This window comes from Bos taurus, chromosome 3, assembly GCF_002263795.3.
Source record: "Bos taurus isolate L1 Dominette 01449 registration number 42190680 breed Hereford chromosome 3, ARS-UCD2.0, whole genome shotgun sequence".
NCBI lineage: Eukaryota > Metazoa > Chordata > Mammalia > Artiodactyla > Bovidae > Bos > Bos taurus.
This window is the reverse complement of record NC_037330.1, coordinates 87,091,885-87,116,898: the sequence shown is the minus strand read 5'-3', so window position 1 is coordinate 87,116,898 and position 25,014 is coordinate 87,091,885. Positions and strand designations below refer to the sequence as shown.

General features: G+C 42.9%; 1 long non-coding RNA gene across 2 annotated transcripts; it reads left to right on the top strand.

The window, feature by feature from the left end:
* The first annotated feature begins 120 nt into the window (after positions 1–120).
* LOC101903356 (uncharacterized) lies at positions 121–17,485 on the top strand. 2 transcript variants are annotated; one of them, XR_009493971.1, is made up of 4 exons: positions 122–320; positions 1,460–1,587; positions 1,995–2,537; positions 8,114–17,485. It is a non-coding gene; the product is annotated as an uncharacterized lncRNA (long non-coding RNA). The 2 variants fall into 2 exon arrangements; XR_234055.5 differs by lacking the exon at positions 8,114–17,485 and having other exon boundaries at positions 121–320; positions 1,995–6,729.
* Positions 17,486–25,014: the final 7,529 nt, after the last annotated feature.

The following is a 25,014-nucleotide window of genomic DNA, read 5'->3' as shown; positions in this document are numbered from 1 at the left end:
TAGTGGTGTACTCAGTGTCTCAGAGGTGGTGAGGGGCGGGGCCGGATTCCAGCCACCCCGGGGGCGGGGGCGGGGGCGGGCCCACGTGCTTCCCCGGGCCAGAGAGCAGGTCCCCGGGCGGGGGCAGGGGTGGCTCCCGGGAGGCGGGGAGGGAGGCGGGGAGGGAGCCGGGACGCCACGTCGCCTGCCCTGCCCCGGCTGCACACTCCGCTCCGCCCAGCCCTCCCGGGCCTCCCCATAGAAGGTAAACTCGGGCAGGATCCCACTGGGGCTGGCGGGGCCTGGCGTCCTGCTGGTTTCAGTTTCTGAAGAGCCAGTCGGTAAGCAAACACGGACTGGGAGGAGGGTTCTGGAAACTTTCCCATCAGATAAGCAGATTAACTCCCTGCTGCCTGGGAGCCACCCACATGGGAACGAGCTGGGTTACCAGCGTGCGGCTTCCCTGGCAGGTGACAGTCCCTGCGGGCTGCCCAGAGCCACCTGAAGGCGGCTCAAGGTTCCAGTCCAGTCCGGTTCTCGCCAGGACTGCCAGGCGGGCCGACGAGGCTCGGGCCGCCCCAGCCCCACCCTCCAAATATGGACCGATCTTCCTGCTACAGCTTGCTGCTTCCCTCACTCTCTAGGGCGTTCGTGTTCGACTCATTAGTAAAAACGCTTAGAATGTTTGTTTTCTTTCTGAGAAAGAGGCCGAGGGATACTGCCAAGACCAACATGAACTCCCAACCCGGGGCATTGTCTGTCGGACATTTTTCTGGACAGACAGACGTGGGTCTGGGTACCAGTTCTGCCACTTTCTAGCTAGGTGACCTTTGTGTAGATTCCTTCATCTCTCTGAGCTTTGCTGTCCTCATCTGTAAAATGGGGATAATGATACCCATCTCTAAAATATGTTCTGAGAAGTAGATTAGATAAATAGAGATTATACATATTAAGTATTTAGTGCCCTCAATGTCAATTAACATTGTTATTAATTATATTGTTATTACGAATGACTAATAATGACACTCAGGATTATTACTAATGCTACTATAAGTAAAAAAAAAAGCCCAATTAAAATTTTTTACTGAGGGAAATATCAACAGTTTTATGAGAGGTAAATAAAGAAGAGTAACACTGGGTAAGAAAGTATATGCACGTGGCCTCATTTAATATTCAAGCAGCTTCACAAGGCAGGCCTTATTATCCCCATTATACAGATGGGGAAGTTGAGGCTCCTGGAAGTTGCCTCCAACACACACTGAGTTAGTACCTGGTGTCCTGACCTCCTTTCTTCAAAGTGTCTCTTAAGCTCCAGCTACTCCACACCTGCCAGCCTCAGCAGAGATGCCTGTATCTATTAGGGAATGCCTTTTCTTCCCCTAGGCTCACCGAATTACAGGAAAATGGGAGAGCTCTAGAAAGTGGATAAAGGTTACCTCCTCCAGGCAGTTTCCTTATTCTCTCCCTCCTCCCCTTGTAGAACAAACCCTCCCTCTTTGTTCTTCCGGTGCCTGGAGCGTGTGACTGCACACCCTTGTAGGCTGTGTCTCTCCTCCAGGGAGTGTGCTTCTCTGATGCAGACCCTGTACACTTTTTCACCATGGGAGGGTAAGTATGGTGTTGTAATTAAGTACATGCTTAGAAGCCCAACTGCCCTGGCTCAAATCTTGGCTTTACTACTTGCTGGCTGTGAGGATTGAATAAGTAATATAAGTTCTCTTTGCCTCACTTCTGGGATCCTATAAAAATGGAAATTAACAAGAAGATTGGCCTCATGGCCTTGCTGTAGGAGTGAATGAACATGTAGATCTAGATACACTATTGTGAATCTCTTGAGTGATAGATGTCCAGCGAATGATGACAGGAATGCTGAGGATCTGAACTTTGCTTGTTAACAGAAAGTGAAGCATAAAAAGAATGTCACTGAGCATGCAGGGTCAAGGGATAAGACCTGGTTCCAAATATGTCTCTAACTTCCTGTGTGGACTTAGGCCTGTCTCTTCATATCTCTTAAGAGTCCCTAGGACTGCAAGGAGATCCAACCAGTCAATCCTAAAGGAAATCAGTCCTGAATATTCATTGGAAGAACTGATGCTGAAGCTGAAACTCCAATACTTTGGCCACCTGATGCAAAGAACTGACTCATTGGAAAAGACCCTGATGCTGGAAAAGATTGAAGGCAGGAGGAGAAGGGCACGACAGAGGATGAGATGGTTGGATGGCATCACCGATTCGATGGACATGAGTTTGAGCAAACTCTGGGAGTTGGTGATGGACAGGGAAGCCTGGGGTGCTGCAGTCCACGGGGTCACAAAGAGTTGAACACGACTGAGCGACTGAACTGAACTGAACTTCCTCTCTCTCAATTTATTTCTCTTGCTGAAAGAGAAGTTTGACTCCTGCAGCTGGATAGTTTTGAAGAGTAATATTCAGTAGTATATTGATGATCAGTTCTTTTCCTGTAGGACTTTTCCTTGAGTAATAATGTTCCAAGTTAAGAGGTTATACCCAGAAATAAATGCCTGGCTCACCAATGGAAGGACAAACCTCAAGCACTGGTAGGTGATTGTGGCCAGCTTTTACTGAGTCATGCTGGGCATTGTGCAACATGCCATCATTATCCTGTTTATTTTTCTCTAGAACCCTGTAAAGAGGTATCACTGTCATCCTTATGTTACAGCTGAGAAAACAGACTCAGAGGTTAGAAGTAGTTGGACAGGCAGTAGAGTCCTTATTTGTTAGACTCCAATTCCCTACTGCCTACGAGAATCCTCCCTGGAGCCAACCTGTTCAAATATCTCTGAGGGAAAGGAACCTATTATCTTTCCAACCAGTCCATTACTAGGTATCCTGAATAGCTGAAAAAGGTAAAGCTGTCATTTTTATATTCGCTTCATGAGTGGACTTAAGGCAGACACGATTTGGGTAGAGGGTTAGTGAAGTCAAGTGAAGTGTAAGTCGCTCAGTTGTGTCCAACTCTTTGTGAGTCCAAGGACTCTAGACCACCAGGCTCCTCTGTCCGTGGGATTTCCCAGGCAAGGATACTGGAGTGGCTTGCTATTTCCTTCTCCAGGGGCCTTCCCAACCCATGACTTGAACCCGGGTCTTCTGAGTTGCAGGCAGATTCTTTACCATCTTAGCCATCAGGGAAGCCCCAGAGGGTTAAGGAAAGGGAAATTATAAATCCTGTGCACCACCTTCCCCTGCCCCACCCCAGGAAGTCTTCAGATGCCAGTTTACAAGAGTGAAGACAGATCAGGTCACCTCTTTGGACCTTGCCCGTGCCCCTCATCCACAGAGTCTTGGCCTGGGGATAGAGCTGCGGGATGTTGAAATATTCCAGTATGGCCTAGATTGGGGTTGGGCTGAATGTGAAGAATCAGAAATTTGTGTTTGTGATCACCAGAATTGATTGCCTTAGGGGTGGTATTTCAGGGAGCACGTTAACAAAATGTTTGAAGAAAAATCAGCACTGCAAAACCTGAAGGAGAAATTGGCTCCAGGATGACTGACTTTGTCTGGCTTTGTTGGTTTGCTCTTTCACCAAAAACAAATATCCTGCTTGAACAGCTGTAGAGACTTGTCATTCCCAACAAGATAAAGTCCAGACTATAAGGGCTGCCACTCGAGGTCCTTCACCATCTAGTCCCAACCTACCCTTTTCATCTCTTCTCGGATCATATTCCCAGCCCTGTTCCCAGCCCGAGAATTCCATGCAGTTCCCTAAATACTCCATGTTTGTTCCTGCCTCTATGCCTTGGTATATGCTATTCCTTCTGCCCACGGCATGCCAGCAGATATCACATCTAGAGGACACCAATCCCATTTTCAAACATGTCAGATTTCCTCTTCCATTCCCAAGACTTCTGTAGTCCCTGGAAAGAGAGAGCTTTTGCTGCCTTTTTAGAATTGCAGCTAAACACAGAAACAAATCAAAGAACAAGTGGAAACACTGAGAGTGAAGGCATTGCGTGTGCCCTAATCTAAAGCGTTATCAAAAGCTTTATGGTAAAACCCAAACTCCTAAGGCTGCATATCAATGTGGTTTGGAAAACCTTTCATTACTATGAAGCTAATTTAAGGATGATACACAAATGAGCTCCTAAATCAGAACAATTCACTGTGTTATAACTGAAGTCCAACAACAGGACTGAAAAGCATTGTTAGGGGAACCTCGGCAGCTTATTCAGGAAGTTAACCAGGGTGGGGGAGGCCTTCCCTAGGGCATTTTCATCACAGGGTATAAGGTTTAAGGAAAGAGATTCAGAGCTCTGTTCTTCACAATAACAAAATGTTAGCATGAAGTCAGGTGGCCATCTGATTTTGTTTGCCCAGAAAGTTCTGGTTTTCACCCAGTGTCCTGACATAATTATCAGTAGTTCTCCTTTTATTGTCAAGTACCCTGGTGTGGAAGATGAATTGTATGTCACGCTGGTGCTAGATAACCAAACAAGAGCTTGTCTAGGCGGTTGCTTTTCTAAGGCTCTGCCATCTATTGGATGCCAGTCTGCTCTTCCAGACCCAGCCTTTGTCCCGTCCTCTACGACAGATTAATAGCTCTGCCTACACACTCTCAGGGCTCCCTTCACTCACTTTTCCCCCTACTACGCATTGGGCCTTCTCACCAAGCTGTATTCCAAGTATCTCCTCAAGTATGTCCTGGACATGGTAGGTTCTTAACAAGAGGTTGTAGAGTTTATTGTTTTTCAAAAAAAATTTCCCAAGAAGTTCTTGTTTGGCTTTACTTTATTTGCAGTCATCAAAATAATAAAAAAGGCTTCATAAGAACTTAACCTTTATATCTAAACACTGAAAAGTAGATATAAAATGAAAGAAAGTGTTATTTACTCAGTTGTGTCCAACTCTTTGCGACCCCATGGACTGCAGTCTGCCAGGCTCCTCTGTGCATGAGATTCTCCAGGCAGTAATACTGGAATGGGTTGCCATTTTCTTCTCCAGGGGATCTTCCCAACCCAGGGATTGAACTCAGGTCTGCCACACTGCAGGTGGATGAAAACTAAGAAACTACCAGAGGCCCAGAGTATTTAAATGATCCAACTGAAGCCTCATAGCCAGTGAGTGGCAAAGTCAGCATCAGGACCCAGTTCTCTGAATCCATGTTTCTTGATCCCTGCACAGTTCAGTTCAGTTGCAGTCGTGTCCAGCTCTTTGTGACCTGATGGACTGCAGCACACCAGGCTTCCCTGTCCATCACCAACTCCCGGAGCTTACTCAAACTCATGTCCATTGAGCTGGTGATGCCATCCAACCATCTCATCCTTTGTCATGCTGTTCTCCTCCTGCCTTCAATCTTGCCCAGCATCAGGGTCTTTTCTAGTGAGTCAGTTCTTCACATTAGGTGGCCAAAGTATTGGAATTTCAGCTTCAACATCAGTCCTTCCAATGAATATTCAGGACTGATTTCCTTTAGGATTGACTGGTTTGATCTCCTTGCAGTTCAAGGGACTCTCAAGAGTCTTCTCAAACACTACAGTTCAAAAGCATCAATTCTAGGAAATTTTCCTTGGAAGAAAAGCTATGACCAACCTAGATAGCATATTAAAAAGCAGAGACATTACTTTGCCAACAAAGTCTGTCTAGTCAAAGCTATGGTTTTTCCACTGGTCACGTATGGATGTAAGAGTTGGACTAGAAGGAAAGCTGAGTGCCGAAGAATTGATCCCTGCACAACACACTTGTAATTCCTTTGGGCTGACAAAGGGCATTTGATCAGGAACACTCTTATCTTGTCAAACCTGGAGTTAGAATGTGAGCTCTCTGCCTTAGCTAGGCTTACATGGATACAGTTAAACCATGCACAGCCCCAAAGTTAGAGGAGTAGAGAAGAAAAGTGGTGCATGGATTAGGCTTTGAATCATGAGCTTTGGAAGAAGGCAAGCTGGGGTTCAGGTCCTGATTCCTCACTTACTTGCTGAGTGACTTTTGTCAAGTTACTTAATCTCTCTGAGGCTTAGTCTCTCCATCCAAAATGGGAAGAAGAGTATGTTTCTTATAGGATTTGGTGGTTTAAATGAAATAACATGGAAAGCACTCACCAGTTTCTGAAAGTAGTAAACAATACAAAATTATAGGCATGAATATAATTACATTATAGTAATATATTAATATTATATATTATAATATATAATTTTATATTAGATTATCATAATTATTACTATCTTACTTCCCAAGCTTGCACTGGAGGAGAGCTTATCAATTTCAAATAGGGAATCAGCAGACATTTCTTTCTGCCCTCAGTTGCCAGTCCCACAAGCAGCTTGACCTAAGAAACCTGCTTCTGAGGAGGTGGTGATTGACATAGGGATTGTAGAGGAGCCTGTGTGACTGGTTCCTTTTGCCATCAGGCATTTTCCTATGTTCTTAGAGTCCTTGATATCATGTTTTTTTTCTTTTCTTTTTTTTTTTTTTTTGGCTTGTGCTTTTCAAAACTTACTGGTGGGTAGTTTTAATCATCCTTTCTAGCAGTTTGCAAGAGTATGTTATGAAGCTGGAGATCATAAAAAATCTCAGAATATGGGATATGTCAGATATGTCAGAATAAGAGAAAAAGAAGGAAGATGGCTCCTCATGTTTGTTCACTGGAAATATCGGTGACTAGTTCTTTCTTCTTTAGTCTTTCATGGTGACTTTCTTTTCTCTTTTCTCTCTTTTTTTCTTTCTTTATTTTTCCCCAACCTCTGCAGACCTCGGTTTACCATTGAAAATAAAACCAACCCTGATAACCTGGCATCTACCAAAGAAATCCATTCATTCAAACATTCACCAACTCTTCTATACATTATTAAATACCCACTGCACTGGGTCCTATGCCGGGTGTAGACATGCAGGTTACATAAACTGTCTATGGAATAAGAACAAACCTGGGTTCCAACCTCAGCTTCATTAGTTCCTATTGACTTGATCTTGGACAGATTAGCCACTTACCCTCTGAACCAACTCCTTCTCTAAACTCCCTATCTCCATCATGATATCACCATCATCCTCCTGTCCCAGTTCAGAATCTGGAAATGATTTTATTCTCCTCAGTAACCCTCTCCCTCATGTCCAATTAAGTCCCCCAGGGAAGCATGATTTAACTCCTACCTAGCTCTTGAATGTGTCTTCACTATCATCTCCATTCCATTCAACAGATAATCCCTTACAGTCTGCTATGGCCCAGGCTCTCTGATGGGCATGAGGATACCCATCCCCAAGGAGCTTCCAGACTGGTCAGATACACCCATAGACACACAATTCCCCTACAGTGAATGGGTGTGATGGTAGTAAAAGCCCACTTTTATTGCCTGCTTAATCACTGCTAGACACCATTCTAAGTGCTTTAAACCCATTCATTTAATCATCACAGTAACCCTAAGAGATTGGGACTGTTATTATCTTTATTTTATAGATAAGGAAACCTAGGCAACAAAGTAAATAAGCAACTTGCCCAAGGTCACACAGCTAGGCTGCGTTGAGGCGATTTGCAATGGCTTAAGCTTCAAAGCCAGCTGAAAAGCCACTTCTGTTCACCACCACTGAACTCTGCCTCTCCTTGTGGACCTGGGAAAAGGGTTTCAGGACATGAGAGGAGCAATTTCTAATGAGACTGAAGGTCCACTGAGTGGCTGTCTGTGCTGAGCCTTAAAATGTGAGTAGAGCTTAGTTGGCCAGAGCAATCCTCCCTGTTCCCTCTGCCACTGCCCAGCGTGGGCCCCAACCGTCATCTGTCCTACTCCATTGGTCCATTCTTCCTGCTGCACCAGTGAGCTGCTAATCCCGTTCAGTCAGACTCGCTGATATGGAGAAGAAACTAGTGGTTACCAGTGAGGAGAGGGAAGTAGGGGAAGGGCAAGTTAGGGGTAGGGAATTCAAAAAACTATTACCAACAAAATAAATAAGATACAAGGATAGATTGTACAGCACAGGGAAAATAGCCAATATTTTATAATAACTATAAATGGAGTATAGTGCTTAAAATTGCCAGTATTTTATAATAACTATAAATGGAGTATAATCCTTAAAAATTGTGAATCACTATCCTAGATACCAGAAATTTGCATAATATTGTAAATCAACTATAACTCAAGTTGAAAAAAAATTGACTTATGTTATCACTCTTCTGCTTTTGTTTTAGAATGTCTTCTTCTCATCTATAGGATGGAGTCTAAACTCTTCTGCATGACCACTGCCTCGATCTCAGTTTTGCTCCCATCCCCGCCCTCTACACCAGGCCTGAGCCACAACTGTGGTCCTCTGAGTGTAACAGGCTCACTTCTCCCTTGGTGGGTGTCAGGTGTAGGGTCTCACTTCCTCAGTTGCCTTCCACACTCAGCTTCTTCCAGGGATGCCTTCCTGGATCCCACAGGCAAAGTGAAGTACTGTCAGCAGCATGCTCATCATATCCCAGATACTGCTATTTTAGCTTCTCCCCCTGAATTGGAGCAGCTGGCTTCTGATTCTGTTTCCTTCTTTGCACAGTGAGGTCCTTGAGGGGTATTAGGCCCTCCAATGGCATCCCACCCCACTCTTGCTTGGAAAATCCCATGGACGGAGGAGCCTGGTAGGCTGCAGTCCATGGGGTCGCTAAGAGTAGGACGTGACTGAGCGACTTCACTTTCACCTTTCACTTTCATGCATTGGAGAAGGAAATGGCAACACACTCCAGTGTTCTTGCCTGGAGAATCCCAGGGACAGGGAACCCTGGTGGGCTGCTGTCTATGGGGTCGCACAGTCAGACACGACTGAAGAGACTTAGCAGCAGCAGCAGCAACAGGAAGGCTGAGTGCTGAAGAATCGATGCTTTCAAACTGTGGTGCTGGAGAAGACTCTTGAGAGTCCCTTGGACTGCAAGGAGATCAAACCAGTCAATCCTAAAGGAAATCAACCCTGAATATTCATTGGAAGGACTGATACTGAAGCTCTAATCCTTTGGCCACCTGATGTGAAGAGCCGGCTCATTGGAAAAGACCCTGAGGCTGAGAAAGATTCAAGGCAGGAGGAGAAGAGGGCAGCAGAGGATGAGATGGTTGGATGGCATCACCGACTCAATGGACATGAGTTTGAGCAAACTCTGGGAAATAGTGAAGGACAGGGAAGCCTGGCATGTTGCAGTCCGTGGGATTGCAAAGAGTTGGATATGACTTAGTGACTGACAACAGCAACAACAACATGGCCTGACCCCTAATGAACTCTTAGAATGAATGAATGAGTAAATGAGTGGATAAGTATTGAGAACAGGGACAATTTTTATGTCTTTTTATCTCTTGCAGCTCATAGTATAGTGCTGAGGACATGGGCTTCCTTGGTGACTCAGATGGCAAAGAATCTCCCTGCAATGCAGGAGACCCAGGTTTGATCCCTGGGTGGAGAAGATCCCCTGGAGAAGGGAATGGCAACCCTCTCCAGTATTCTTGCCTGGAGAATTCTATAGATGGATGAGCCTGGCAGGCTACAGTGCATTGACTTGCAAGGAGTTGGACATGAGTGAGTGACTAACACTTGCACTCAGGGACACATCCAGTTATATATCAACTTACACATCTATGGGATACAATCAGAACTATGAGAGGGTAAATGCTGTCTGTGAAGGCAGAAACATCATGAGAAGAGCATTGGACAAGGCACTAGGAGGTCTGCGTTGTTAGCTGGGTCCTATCGCCAATTAGCTCTGTGGCCTTGGGCAAGACATTAACGTTTCTGAGGCTCCATTTCCTCATCTGTAATGCTGTTGTGAAAAGTCCAAGAGGGCATGGGTGCTGAAGAATTTGTGAAGTGCTGGACTGGCCAGTGGAAGTCAAAGGCATGATTCCTCCAGCTAATCTCCAAGTAACACTGCTACTGCAGGCCATGGGGCAAACCTTTCCCACCCTTTCTCCTCTTCTTGGCCCGAGTCCAGGAAGATTTCCATCTGTACCTTGTTTGCAAGCCAGACTCTGAACCTAGTGTTTGGAAAAACAGGCAAATTATATTCGTCCAGGTGTATCCTGTCTATATACTGAGCTGTAAGGCCAAGTTTGTTCTCAGAATAAAGCGAGTGCAGGCACGTGTGTGTGTGTGTGTGTGTGTGTGTGTGTGTGTGTGTGTGCATGCTTTCATTAGCAGGGCAGAGTTCAGGATAATAAAGGCAACTGGAGGTACTGGTGAGAGCTCTGAACTTGGCCTCAGAATATGTGGGTCTTAATTCCCACCATTGCCACTTCTGCAATGGATGACTTAGGCTGTGTTATCAACCTCCCTCATCTCTAATATGAAGGCAATGCATTTGTCATAGATTCACTGTGAATATTAAATGAAATAGGACTATAAGGCAGATAGCCCGGAACCTAGTGTGTGGTATGTACTACCTTGATGTTTGTTTGTTGATTTTTCTTGTGTTAATAATAACAGTGTCTAACATTTTCTAGGTGCTCTCTATGCATCAGGCTTCATGCTAAGCATTTCACATATATTATATTCTTTCAGTCTCATCACAACTTTAAAAGAGAGATATTATCCCATCCTAAAGACTAGGAAATTGAGGTTTTAATAGATTAGGCATCTACTCTGAGGTCACAATAGAACTGGTAATTAAGAGAGCCAGGGCTCTCTGGCCCTCAGTAGAGCCCAGATACATGTTGCTATATTGTGAACTGATGGATTTGGGACTTCTAATGTGAGTATGTCTGTCAGCATTTCCCACCTTATACTACTAAGAAATTATACTAAGCATACAATAAGTACAGGGAAAAACCTGAAGACTCAAGTAATTGAAATATAAGCTTAATTACATAAGTATATTAAAGAGATGGGAATACCAGACCACCTCACCTGCCTCCTGAGATATCTGTATGCAGGTCAGGAAGAAACAGTTAGAACTGGACATGGAATAACAGACTGGTTCCAAATAGAGGAAGGAGCATGTCAAGGCTGTATATTGTCATCCTGCTTATTTAACTTATATGCAGTCTATCATGAGAAATGCTGGGCTGGATGAAGCACAAGCTGGAATCAAGATTGCCAGGAGAATATCAATAACCTCAGATATGCAGATGACACCACCCTTATGGCAGAAAGTGAAGAGGAACTAAAAAACCTCTTGATGAAAGTGAAAGAGGAGAGTGAAAAAGTTGGCTTAAAACTCAACATTCAGAAAATTAAGATCATGGCATCTGGTCCCATCACTTCATGGCAAATAGATGGGGAAACAGTGTCAGACTTTATTTTTGGGGGCTCCAAAATCACTGCAGATGGTGATTGCAGCCATGAAATTAAAAGACACTTGCTCCTTGGGAGAAAAGTTATGACCAACCTAGACACCATATTAAAAAGCAAAGATATTACTTTGCCAACAAAGGTCCATCTAGTCAAAGCTATGGTTTTTCCAGTAGTCCTGTATGAATGTGAGAGTTGGTCTATAAATAAAGCTGAGTGCTGAAGAATGGATGCTTTTGAACTGTGGTATTGGAGAAAACTCGTGAGAGTCCCTTGGACAGCAAGGAGATACAACAAGTCCATCCTAAAGGAAATCAGTCCTGAATATTCATTGGAAGGACTGATGCTAAAGCTGAAACTCCAATACTTTGGCCACCTGATGTGAATAATGGACTCATTTGAAAAGACCCTGATTCTGAGAAAGATTGAAGGCAGGAGGAGAAGGGGATGACAGAGGATGAGATGGTTGGATGGCATCACCGACTCAATGGACATGAGTCTGAGTAAACTCCAGGAGTTGGTGATGGACAGGGAGGCCTGGAGTGCTGCAGTCAATGGAAAGAGTTGGACACAACTGAGTGACTGAACTGACTGAACTGAACATAAGTATCTGTGCAACACCCACACTAATAAATATAATGTTATTGACTAAAATTGGTTTATTAAGAAGAGGAAGACAAGCACACTAATCATGTCATCACTCAGAGTAGTGAACTAATAGATACTGTCCAAAAAGTAGAGAGAACTACAGGTATTATATAAAGATATAAAAACATGGAAACCACTAGATGCAACTGGATAATCTATATCTAATTACAAAAATATTGAACTTTGATCTATGCCTTGCATCCTGCACAAACATTAACTCAAAACAGATTGTAGATATAAATGTGAAACCCTGAAAATATAAAACATCTTTTAAAAAGGCGTAGGAGAAGATTTCGTGACCGTGGGTTAGAAAGTTTTCTTAGATATGACATCAAAAGCATAATCCATATAAGAACAAAGTGATAAATTAGACTTCAACAGAAATTAAGAACTTCATTTTTCTTGAAAGATACTATTAACAGAAAGAAAAGACAAGCCACTAACTGGGAGAAAATGTGTGTAAAGCTTACATCTGTAAAGTCCTTATATGTAAACTGCAGTTGATCCTTGAACAATGCAGGAGTAAGGAATGCTAAGAGCTGACTCACTGGAAAAGACCCTCATGCTGGAAAAGATTGAAGGCAAAAGGGCAGCAGAAGATGAGATTGTTAGATAGCATCACCGACTCAGTGGGCATGGCTGAAAAATCCATATTTAATTTCAGCAGCCATTCATATTCAGTTCCACATTCATGGATTAAACCAACCAAAGATAATTTAGTGCATGTTTATTTTAAAAATGCACATACAAGTGGACCCACAGAATTCAAACTGATGTTAATCAAGAGTTGGACGTTTACAAATAATCCTCAAAACTCAATAATGAGAAAACAACCCCAAAGACTTGAACGGTCACTTCACCAAAGGAAATGTGGATGGCAAGTAAGCATACAAAAAGAAGTCCAGCACCATTTTTGTTGTTGTTCAGTCCCTAAATCATGTCCAACTCTGCGACCCCATGGACTGCACCACGCCAGTCTTCCCTGGCCTTCACTATTTCCTGGAGTTTGCTCGAATTCATGTCTACTGAGCCAGTGATGCTATCTAACCAACTCATCTTCTGCCACCCTCTTTTCCTTTTGCCTTCAATCTTTCTAGCATCTGGGTCTTTTCCATTGAGTTAGCTCTTCACATCAGGTGGCCAAAGTATTGGAGCTTCAGCTTCAGCATCAGTCCTTCTAATGAATATTCAAGGTTGATTTCCTTTAGGATTGACTGATTTCCTTGCAGTCCAAAGGACTCTCAAGAGTCTTCCTCAGCGTTACAATTCAAAAGCATCATTCTTTGGTGCTCAGCCTTTATGGTTCAACTATCACATCCATATATCATTATCAACATCATTGAAAGTGAAAGTGAAGTCGATCAGTCATGTCCGACTCTTTGCAACCCCATGGACTGCAGCCTGCCAGGCTCCTCTGTCCATGGGATTTTCCAGGCAACAATACTGGAGTGGGCTGCCATTTCCTTCTCCAGGGTATCTTCCCAACCCAGGGATCAAACCCAGGTCTCCCGCATTGTAGGCAGATGCTTTTACTGTTTGAGCCACCAGGGAAGGGAAAGGCAAATGTGAACCATAATTAAATACCACTGCATGTATACTAGAATAAGCACTGTTAGAAAGACTGACCATCACAAGCATAGGCAAAGGTGAGGAACAACCAGAGCGCTCATGCACTGATCATAGGACTAAAACATGGTACAACTACTTTGGAAAATAGTTTGGAAGTTTCTTGAGATAGTAAACAGGCACCTACTTTGTCATTCTCCTTCTAGGTATAATCTAAGAGAATAAAGTTAGAGAATTAAAAAAAAATTATTTTTTATTTTTGGCTGTGCTGGGTCTTGGTTGCTGCATGGGCTTTTTCTCTAGTTGCAGAGAGTAGGGGATACTCTCTAGTTACTGTGTGTGGCTTCTCATCGCAGTGGCTTTTCTTGTTTCACAGCATGGGCTCTAGGGCTTGTGGGCTTCAGTAGTTGCGGCTCCTGGGCCCCAGAGCACAGGCTCAATAGCTGTGGTGCCCAGGCTTAGTTGTTTCACAGCATGTGTAATCTTTCCAGACCAGGGATCATGCCCATGTTCCCTGCATTGGCAGGTCGATTCTTGACTACTGGACCACCAGGGAAGTCGCAGAGAGAGAATTTTTAAAACAATATTAATATGAGTGTGCATATGAATGTTTGGGCTTTCCAGGCAGTGCTAGTGGTAAAGAACCTGCCTGCCAATGCAGGAGATGTAAGAGGCGTGGGTTCGATTCCTGGGTCGGGAAGATCCCCTGGAGGAGGAAATGGCAACCCATTCCAGTATTCTTGCCTGAAGAAACCCATGGACAAAGGAGCCTGGTAGGCCATAGTCCATAGAGTTGCAAAGGGTTGGACAGGACTGAGGCAACTTAGTATGCATGCATGCAGGAATGTTTCTCACAGCTTTATTTGTAATAGCTAAAAACTGGGAACAACATAAATGTTCATCAACAGGAGAATGGGTCAACAAATTGTGGTATATTTATATAATACAGTACAATTCACCAATAAAAAGGAATAAAGTATTAGACACACAGCAATAAGGATGAATATTAAGTTATGCGTGTGAATTAAAAGTCAGACAAAGAATATATATTGTATGATTCCATCAGTTGAAAATATAGAAATTTTAAACAAATCTATAGTGAATGTTATATTATATTGCTTCCCTGGTGGCTCAGAGGTTGAAGCGTCTACCTGCAATGTGGGAGACCTTGGTTCGATCCCTGAGTCGGGAAGATCCCCTGGAGAAGGCAATGGCAACCCACTCCAGTACTCTTGCCTGGAGAATCCCATGGACGGAGGAGCCTGGTGGGCTACAGTCCATGGGGTCGCAAAGAGTCGGACACAACTGAGCGACTTGACTTCACTTCTGACTTCACTTCTTCGTAGTGAATGTGGAGCTATGGTTGCTGCGGATGTGAGTGGTAAGTGGAATAGGATGGGAGGGAGAGATTGCAAAGAATATGAGGAAGATTTGGGGCATGATGAATATGTTTACTACCTGGATTGTAGTGATGGTTGTATGAGCATATATATGTCAGTCAGTCAGTTCACTCGCTCATGTCAAAACTTATCAGAGTATACATTTTGAAGATATTCACTTTATCATATGAGAATTATACTTCAATGAAGTTGGTGCAAAAAACACATTACTTTAAAGACAAAATGTATGTAGAGCTGAGAGTATAACATGCAATTAGATGACAGAAATAAGAGCCAAACATATCTCTTATATCAATAAGTATAAATGGGTTTTAACTCACTATAAAAAGAAAAGACTATCTAACTGAATCACAAAGCAAAATTCAAAGTAACCCAGAAATGTTAAAAAGGGAGAAATGTGTAATAGGCAAATACAAACTGAAAGAAAGCTGAGGTTGCCTTTAAATATGAGAAAACATTGAATTCAGGTTTAAAAAATGCTGAATCAAACAAGGAAGGATATTTTATAATGATAAAGAATGCAGTTCACAGAGAGGTTATAAGAATTTTGAAAATCAGTGTACCAATCTACACAGCAGCAACATTCATAAAGCAGAAATTATAAGATATGTAAGAAGACATTCAGTTCAGTTCAGTCGCTCAGTTGTGTCCGACTCTTTGCGACCCCATGAATCGCAGCATGCCAGGCCTCCCTGTCCATCAACTCCCAGAGTGTACTCAAACTCATGTCCATCGAGTCAGTGATGCCATCCAGCCATCTCATCCTCTGTCATCCCCTTCTTCTCCTGCCCCCAATCCCTCCCAGCATCAGGGTCTTTTCCAATGAGTTGACTCTTCACATGAGGTGGCCAAAATATTGGAGTTTCAGCTTTAGCATCAATCCTTTCAATGAATGCCCAGGACTGATCTCCTTTAGGATGGACTAGTTGGATCTCCTTGCAGTCCAAGGGACTCTCCAAGAGTCTTCTCCAACACCACAGTTCAAAAGCATCAATTCTTCGGCGCTCAGCTTTGTTCACAGTCCAACACTCACATCCATTAACAACAATAAAACCAGGATATTAAAAGGTAATTTATCTTCTCAGATTCTGACATATCAAGTGGATGGATAAATAAAGTATGTAATAAATATGTAAATAACAAATATAAAGCAAATCTAATTAGTATATAGTTGTCTCTCAGTATCTATGGGGAATGGGTTCCCTGGACCCCTATGGATACCAGAATCTGCAGATGCTCAAACTCCTTGTATAAAATGGTGTAGTATGTGTGTTAAATCTATGCCCATCTTCCCTTATGCTTAATTATCTCTAGATTACTTACAATACCTAATATAATCTAAATGCTATGTAAATAGCTGTAAATACAAGGTAAATACTATGTTAAATAGTTGTTGAAGTTCAGCAAATTCAAGTTTTGCTTTCAGGAATTTTCTTGGTTATTTTTTCCCCCCTGAATATTTTCGATCTACAGTTGGTTGAACCTGTGGATGTGGCATCTGTGGATATGGAGGGTCAACTGTATTTCAAACTGTGTAACCTGGAAGTGGAGACTATATCTTATATTTTTTGAATCCCGCTTGGTACTCAACAAAAGTTTGTTATGCAATAGATGCCCAAACTAAAAGATTCCAAGATGCAGAAATATTATGCAATATTCTCTTCTTACAAAGCAAGAGAAGTAGAAATAATAAAATTTAAAAATAAATTTGTATTTCAGTTAAATAACTTTTAATTCAGACAGGATTTCAAGTAACATTAATACGAATATTATGTATTAAAACCATAGGATATTGTAAAATCAGTTTCCAAGGTAAATTTGTACCTCAATATTCATATCAATTAAAAAGTACAGGAAGCAATGGACCAAACATGTATCAAAAATTTAGAAAAAAATAGCCAAATCAATTGTTGGAAAGCAGAAGGAATAAATTAATAAAGAGAAAAAGTTTAATGTTAGCAAACAGAACAATCTGCGTGAATGAATAAATAAATATACTGATTCTTTTAAGAAAGCTAATACAGTACAGTAAATAAAATAGTAGGTCACCTGATCATTGAAAAAGCTGTGGGGAAGAGGGGTGTGAAGAAAGGGCAATTACTAAAAATTAGAAACATAGGAGTACAATCAAGAAACAGTAAATAAATATGTGATTCTTCTTTGCAAACTTTTTTTCTAAAAAATCCGGATGAAAGAATTTTTGAGGAAAATGCAGTATATCAAACAGAACCTAAAAGATATAGGAAATCTAAACCGACTGATTTGCAGAGAAGACATAGAGAAACTAGATAACAAGGTCCTCCCTTTCTCAAATTTCACACCTAAAGACTTTCACCAGAAAATCCTACAGAACTTCCCTGGTGGTCTAGTGGTTAAGAATCCACCTGCCAGTGCAGCGGACACTGGTTCCATCCCTGGTCTGGGGAGATTCCACATGCCCAGGGGCACACAAGCCCATGCCCCACAACTACTGCACGGGTACCCTGGAGCCTGGAGCTGCAGTTACTGAAGCCCACGCACCTAGAGCCTGTGCTCCGCAGCAAGAAGCGACTAGAGAGTCGCTCCCACTCACCACAACCAGAGAAAGCCGGAGCACAGCAGCAAAGCCCTAGCACAGCCAAAAATAGAGAAATGTTTTTTAAAAAAGAAAGAAAACCCTACAAAACTTTTAAAAGCAGATACTAACAGTTCTATTCAAACTATGTCAGGTTATAAAATAGAAACTTTCAAATTTTCTTTCTTTTTTTTTTTTAACAAATGAGAATTCACTGCTATCAAAATCTAACAAAGATTACACAAGTAATATTTAGCACTAGCATTGATTAAAAAAATCCTAAATGAAACATTAAAACCAGAATGAAGCAATCAATGAAAAGAATAATACATCATAACCAAGTTGGGCTTAATCCAATGCAAGGATGGTTCAGAATGATTCATGATATTAGTAGATATAAGAAGAAAAACAACATAAGCATCTCCATAGATACTGAAGAGGCGTTTCACAACATTCAACAGCTGGTTTTAATTTTTAAAAAGCTAGTGAAATAAAGATATTTGAATAGTCCACATGCATTAAATGACTGTCTCAATCTAAAAGCTACCATTATATGAAGTGAAGAAATTTTCATCCTGTGCTGTCCTATATGGTAAGTACTACACAAATATAGCTATCTAAATCAATTAAGACTAATAAAACCCTTCAGTCTCAATAGCCACATGTCAAGAATCCAGGAGACCCACATGGCTAGATGTACTCTTTAGAAGTAGTCTCACTAAGAATGTTCACTATTACCGCTTTGCTATTCAAGCAAAAATATTAATACATAATTGGGAACATAAATATTAGAAAAGAAGATTAAACTATCTCAGTTTGCTTTTAATATAGTTGTATAGCTGGTAAAACTAACAGAATAAACCTGAAGCCTCCATACATAAATAGATTATTCAGTAAGGAAGTGGCATACAAAATTAATATACAGAAATCAATAATTTTCATATATGTAAATCACAATGAGAATAGTAAGCATAACAGAAAAAAATCAATTTACATCATTAACCAAAATATTAAAGTAATATACAATTAAATATAGTTATAGAGTTTATAATATACACTTATAGACTTTATAAACATACTTATAGACTTTATAAGTAATATACAATAACATATGAAGACAACTTTAAAATACTCCTAAACATCAGAAAAGAAAACTTAAATGAGAAAGTACATTGTATTTTTGTACAGGAAGCTGCACTATCATGAATGCATCAGTTTTTCTTATGTTATTTTGTAAGTTCATCACAAGCTCACTAAAAATGCAACATGTTCTGCTGATTCTAAAAATCCTCTGGAAAAAAAATTATAATACCCAAGTAAGCTAAGGAAAAGAATATCAGTATTAGAGGGCAATTACAGGGGCTTCGCAGGTGGCTCAGATGGTAAGGAATCTGTCTGCAGTGTAGGACACCTGAGTTTGATCCCTGGGTCAGAAAGATCCCCTGAAGAAGGGAATGTCGGGCACAGCTGCTGACTGTCGCTTTTCACTTTTTTACCTCTACCATATAGTAACACATAAAATAAAACAGCAATGATTTAAACAATTAAACAATTATTTTTTGAATTGATACAGTCCAATAGAACAGAGTAAGACCATCTCTATGAGGATTTAATTTATGATGAAAATGACATCTTTTATCTGTAGGGAAAAGATGCGTGTATGTGTGCTAAATTGTGTCCAATTCTTTGTGACCCATGGACCATATCCTGCCAGGCTCCACTGTCCATGGAATTTTCCAGGCAAGAATACTAGAGCAGGTTGCCATTTCCTTCTTCAGGGGAATCTTCCCAATCCAAGGATCAAACCTTTGTCTCTTACACCTCCTGCAGTGGCAGGCAGATTCTTTACCACTGCACCACTGGGAAGCCAATGGAAAAGAGAAACTATTCAATAAATGGTGTTAGAAAAAAAAAAAAAAAGACTAGAGATATGACTACATAGCAAACTGCCCCAAAACTTAGTGTCCTATAAGTATGACATTTATAGTGTTCACAGATTCTGAGTGTCAGGATTTCTGAAAGGGTTCATCTGGGCAGGTCTCACTTGGGATGTCTTATGAAACTGTAATCAGATATAAGCTGGGGCTGTTGTTAAGGCTTGACTGGTGCTGGAGAATCTGCTCTTGAGGTGGCTCGCTCACATGACTGGCAAGTTGGTGTTGGCTATTTTATGAGATCTTTAGTTCATCTCCACAAAAGGGTCCTCATAGCATGGTGGCTTGCTTCCCTCAGAGTGAGGAATCCAGGATCCCAGGATGCAAAATGCAGAGCTACCTTTTATGACTTAGACTCAGAAGGCAGTCACTGGCATCATTTACAAAACCCCACCCAGTTCCATCTCTCTGTGAAGGACTGTCAACATCACATTGTGAGATGAGAGTTTGGGGCGGGATCTATACTGACATGGCATTCTTCGGAAAATAGAAAGCATCACAGATAGACATTTGGATATGCACGTTTTGTGTATCTATAGCTCATATGAACACAAATACCAAGTGTGTTTTACTATTAACACAAGAAGTATGTCTATAAATATAGGAAGAAAACATGGGAAAGAAAATTCCTTTGCAACCTGAGAATTAATCTAAAATTATTTTACATGAATTACAACTAATACAATTAAAAAGTTAATTCCTTAATCTCAATAACCACATTTCAAGGCTCCAATAGCCACATGTGGCTAAGATTCAGAAGATGAGGAAGGCGTGAGAGAGGGGTGAATGGGCCGAGCAGAGGGAAGAGCACTGCAAAGTCACAGGCACTGGAAAGAACACCCATGTAACTGGAGCTCTGAGGTCAACCGGGAGAATAGCGCAAAGTGGGGTGAGAGGCAGCACGTGAAGGACCACAGGGGCTATCAGGGGGTGGCAGGATCAGATTTACATATTGCCAGGACTGCTTTGGCTGCAGGACAGGGAAGTCGATGGGGGCAGGGCCGGGGTTGGGGTGGGGGGGGGGCGCGAGTCAGAGAGAGGAGACCAGGCCAAAGATAAACAGGAAGATGGCAGCTGTCCTGAGCCAGCGGCCTTTCCCCTGTGTCCACAGGTGAAAGCACCCTTCTAGAATTGGGCTCAGTTCCAGGAGGCCACTTCCAGAAACCTAGAGCAAGCCTGAGACTCTTGAACTGAGCATGAGCACAAGATAGTGAAGGAGTTAAAGACCACACGAAGGAGATGACCCAGAGGAGCCGGGCAGTTTAACTTGGAGACTCAGGCAACAATGCCATCCTGGCCGCCCTCGCTCTGTGTGGGGCAGTGGCCAGGTCACAGAGGCCAGACTCCCCCTGGAAAAACCAGCAGGTTCCAAGGCCAAGGAGAGGAGGCTGAGGTTTCTGGGCTTTCCCTGAGGAGTGAACAAGATTTCTTTCTTTTGTAAAAGCTCCGATTCTTTTTTCCCCTCCCTTCTTTAAGTAAAGGCAACCATCGTTTGAGTCACTTGGGAATGAAACTGTTTTGGTCGAGAAGACTTCTGTGGGCGCCCGAGTAGGCGCTGGGACGGCTGCTGTCAGGGAACGGGGGAACATATGGTGGTCTGTTGTGAATGCGATCTGTTTTTTGTGTTGTTGTTAAACTTCCTTTCGTTAGCTCTGGGCCTGTTATGTAAGAGCCTGAGGGTCCATATGGTTTGTTGCATAAGACGCCAAAGAGGAACATGGTTTACTGCTGCCCTGCAGCTAGTCCAATTGTGAGTTTGGGAAACGTGACCACAGCATCACATTTAGGTAATAGAGCCAAGTAGCCCTGGATATGAACCTCGCTTCTACTGCTGGTTAGCTGTGTGATCTTGGGCAAGTGATCTAACCTCTGTGAGATTAAAACTCTCTGAAACTTTATTTCCCTCTATGCAAAATGGTGAAAATAGTATCAACTTCACAGTGTTGTTAAGAGGATACAGAATTAATATTACTAACTACAGTTTATTGAGTATGTAAACATTTTTTAGTATTGCATGCTTTATAAATACTCTTTGTTTTAAACCTCATAGAGCCCACCCCCCCCCACCACCCCGGGAGTAGCCAATCTTAAAGTAGTACTGGGAGTTGTCAATCCTAAAGGAAATCAGTCCAGAATACTCATTGGAAGGACTGATGCTGAAGCTGAAACTCCAGTACTTTGACCACCTGATGCAAAGAACTGACTCATTGGAAAAGACCCTGATGCTGGGAAAGATGGAAGGCAGGAGGAGAAGGAGATGACAGAGGATGAGATGGTTGGATGGCATCACCGACTCAATGGATCTGAGTTTGAGTAAGCTCCAGGGGTTGGTGATGGACAGGAAAGCCTGGTGTGCTGCAGTCCATGGGGTCACAAAGAGTCAGACACGACTGAGTGACTGACCTGAACTGGGAATAGCTATTATTATCTTCATATTTCAGATGAGGAAACTGAGGAGGAAAACGATGGAATGGCTTCCCTCACCTATTAAGAAGTCATGGAGCTAAGATTCAAAAGTTGCTCTGTACAGACGAGCCGTCAGCAACAGAGAACTGTGATTCTCTGCCTCTAGCACTGTGGTTCTCTGCCTCCTGTGCTGTTGAAGCACGAGGCTTATAACAGGTGCCAGAAAATGTGAGCCTGGACTATATGCTACCTGAGGGCAAGGTATTTCTCACACTGAAAGCAGTGCTCTGTGTAGAGCAAGCAACCAATAACCATTTCCAGACTAAATACAATAAATGACTTTTGCATCCATAAAACATTGTCCTTGGTGATGCAAATATTAACATATGCCAAGATTAATATGTTATCTTCAACAGAGGACTTAGCACATCAGCAAGTGCCTTCTTGAAACATGGTAATTTAATCCTTGCATAATTGCTTACTGGTAGAATTATAGCCAGACTATAGGAAGTCCATGCCAAAAGGGTTCTCAAGTGTTACCTTGGTTTGGGGGAAATAATGATGTGATCAGTTGGTGATCAGAAGTGATAATAGTTCAAGGGGTTGTGGGGGCTTGGATCTTGGACTAAACTGATTTTCCCATATTTTGCAGCTAGGAAAATTGAGGTCCCGGCAAGGAAAAGTGACTTGTTCAAAATCAAATAACTAACAGGTATCAGAAGCAGCATTTGACTCCTGGTCAGTCTGATTAAGATTCTAGTGCTTTTGCCCTAATTTACTGACCTAAAGTTCAAGATAAAGCTTCCCCTCACTGTCCCCCCCGTCTCAAAAAAAAAAAAAAAAAAAAAAAAGGGAAGAAAAGGGAAATAGGACATCTATGGAGCATCTTCTCTGAGCTGGACACTCTCTGTGAGACACTTTACAAACAAAAGACACTCCCTTTGAGCCGTATTATAATCTTATGAGTGGGCAACATTACCCCCATTTTACAGATGAGGAAACAGAGTTTCAAAGCCATGATGTAATTCACCAAAGATTCCAGAACTGGAGAGGAAATCCTGTACCCTCCTCCGTGCCCCCACTGATGATTTGAACCCACACCACACTCCAAGGCTAAAGAGTCATCCATCCAACAGATTCAGGAGTTAAGCATCTCTGCCTTCCCACCTGCAGAACCAGCTGTGGAACCTTGGGCATAGGATGTAACCTCTCTGGGCCTCATTTTTTTCATTCTTACCTAAGAACAATCAGCATACATTCCTCAAAGGGCATTGTGAGGATTCAGTAAACTCAAGTACATAAAAATGAGTACAGAGCATGGCTCGTAGTAAGTGCTTATTCAATGTTAGTTCAAAACAAACAAATTCAGCACATGCAGTCTCTCTGCAGTCCCTGGAGAAGGCAGAGGAGCTGGTATGGCCCACGCGGGGCCCAGGGAGGCTGCAAGCTGGACCGGCCTCCCGGCGCCTTCCTCCTTTGAGCCGGTCTTGGCACCCAGCCCAGGACTGAGAAGTCCCCATTCCTCTCTCCTGTCAACTCAGCAGAACAGACTGTTTCAAAAGAAGGTGGTTCCCCCTGAGAAAATGTTCTTGCACGCCCTGGAGGCTCTTGCCCTGCACGTCGGCAGGGATCAGCTGGGACAGGGCTGGCGCCCCGCCCTGCACAGCCACCATTCTTGTCAAAGTCTGCATCCTGCCAGCTCATAAAAGGCAGTGTACGTTCTGAACAACTGCTGTGTTAGAGCGCAGTCCCCTCTGGCCTGTGATGATATTTCACCAGCTTCGGCTCTCTGGGCCTCAGTTTCACATATTTGAAGATGGGCTGGTAATGTCTGGTCAACTGTTGGGAAGGGAGGTTGGGAGAGATCTCTGGAGATACGGCCTCCCATACCTCACTGTCCATGTCTTCCTCAAATGTCTGCATCTGACCTCTGTCCCCTGCACCCTCACCATCACCACACTGGCCAAGTTTACTATTGAAGTCCATATGGCTCTTGACCTCTCAGTAGCAGTGGGAACACCCTGTCCTTGCTGGCTCCTTTCTACTGTATTCTCTTGATTTGCCTCCTCCCTCTCTGGCCACTGCTTCTGATTCTTCTTTGAGGGGTTCTTCCCCTGCTCCAGTCTTTAAATGCTGCAATTTCTCCAAGATTCAGTCCCCAGCCTCTTGGTTCTATGCTACACACACACCCTCAGGGTGTCCTGACCCCTATTTTCAGGTACAATCCCTGCCTTTAGGAGACGAGGCACAGTCTCTGTACTGGGGGTCTCTCCTGCCCACAGACTGTCTCTCTAGCTTCCTTCCAGGTCTCTCCTCCCACCAAACAGTCAACTTAAACTCAACCTGTCCCACACTCCCTTGTAGATTTCTCATCCTTGACCACCAGGCCATCCAACCTATGATCGGAGTTTCAGGGAATTGCACCACCATCCATTCATTCAATGTACAAGGAGCAGCTTTGGAGTGCTAGGCATTGCTCTAGGTGCAAACAGGACAGCTGGGAACAGACCCAAACTCCTGCCCTAATGGTGTTTATGTTGCATCTACCAAGATGTCCAAGGATCTGGGACTCACTGCAACTGTCTTCACCATCCATGTGTAACTGGACACTTTGTTGTTGTTGTTGTTGTTTAGTTGCTAAGTTGTGTCCCACTCTTTTTGACTCCATGGTCTTTGGCATGCCAGGCTCCCCTGTTCTTCACTATCTCCCAGAGTTTGCTCAAGCTCATGTTTGTTGAGTCAGTGATGCTATCTAACCATCTCATCCTCTGTCACCCCACTCCTCCTGCCCTCAGGCTTTCCCAGCATCAGGATCTTTTCCTCTTTGCATCAGGTGGCCAAAGTATTGGAACTTTAGCTTCAGCATCAGTCCTTCTAATGAATATTCAGTTGATTTTCTTTAGGATTAACTGGTTTGATCTCCTTGCAGTCCAAAGGACTCTCAAGAGTCTTCTCCAGCACTACAATTTGAAAGTATCTGGACAAGCAATTTGAAAGCAACTGGACATTTCTAGCCAATTCTGCTTTTGTAATACCACTTGAATTGGTCCCCTTCTTTAAGCCATTTTTACCGTCATGACTTAGTTCAGGCAACCGCTTCAGACATGGCCCCCCACCCTCCAGCCTTGCCCTTTGAATCCACTTGACATTGTAGCCAGTGTGTTTTCACGCAAATCTGGTTATTTTCCTCTTTTGCTCAAAGCCTGCCATGGCTTCTTTCCACTACGTTAGAGATGAGGTTCACTTAGCTGGCTAAGTATGTATCAGTCAGTCAGGAGTCTACCAGAGAAAGTAAATCAGGAGGAGATTAGGAGTCATCTGTCTACTTATCTACGTA